The sequence below is a fragment of the Aplysia californica genome, unplaced genomic scaffold (assembly GCF_000002075.1).
Source record: "Aplysia californica isolate F4 #8 unplaced genomic scaffold, AplCal3.0 scaffold00740, whole genome shotgun sequence".
NCBI classification, from domain to species: Eukaryota; Metazoa; Mollusca; class Gastropoda; order Aplysiida; family Aplysiidae; genus Aplysia; species Aplysia californica.
Window position 1 is genome coordinate 349,901 of NW_004798010.1, and position 1,008 is coordinate 350,908.

The window sequence follows — 1,008 nt, forward strand, 5'->3', positions numbered from 1 at the left end:
GCAAAGGAAAGAATATATAAATACAAAACTGGGACCCCTCGAAATAAAAAAAATCTTTTATACCAGAAAGTAATGGACAAATTCAAAGACAGGCACATTCTCTAATTTATATCGATTGAACTGTAAACTTGACAGGAAATGACATCATCCTTTGTGTTCTAGAGGTAGTTCCCAAAAGTGAGGGACTCGGCAAGATGACTTTTCTATCTGAAAGCGAAAGGCTACAGCTGCTATTTTCTTCACCAAGCATTGCTTTCTTTCTGTCTTCCGATGGTAGTTTTGAGGCACGATCTGAAGAAACAAATAATCAATATCAATGACAAAGAATCATCAGAGGGTGGTTAGCGGGTGCTCTGGTGTACTTTGCTTCTTCTTTCCTATCAAACATCTATCGTCTAAGGTCTTTATCTCCCCTTCTTCTTTTTTATGTTCGTTACTCTCTTGTAACACCTCTAATCTTCAGGCGCTCATATGACCTTATGCAGTTGCGAGCGCCGTAAAACCTCTACTAAAACAAAACTAAAAGAATCATCATAGTCTTACATCTGAGTGAGAACAAGGAAAACAACTGTCATCACATTGTGTCCAAAGCACCCCAATAACAAGTTTGTTTTGTTTTTGGTTTTTTGTCGCATCTATCCCATCCCCAACCGGATGAAATTCAATACATGTATGTGATTGCAAGTTCTACGATTTGCAAAATATAACAACGAAAACAGTAGGTGCATGTTGAAATAATGACAACAAAGGAAACTGATGTCTTTTGATACTTCTCTGTGTCTGCTTGTAACAAGACGAAGAGATTATCTCTCAGTACATCCAATAAAATCGGCATCAAACGTTTGGAGATCCACAGTTCGAAAGGAAATCGAAAGACGAGGGCGGGAAGCATACACACACGCACACACAGCACGTACACACACAATATAGGCCTAACACACACACACACACACACACACACACACACATATATACACACACACACATACACACACACAAACACACACA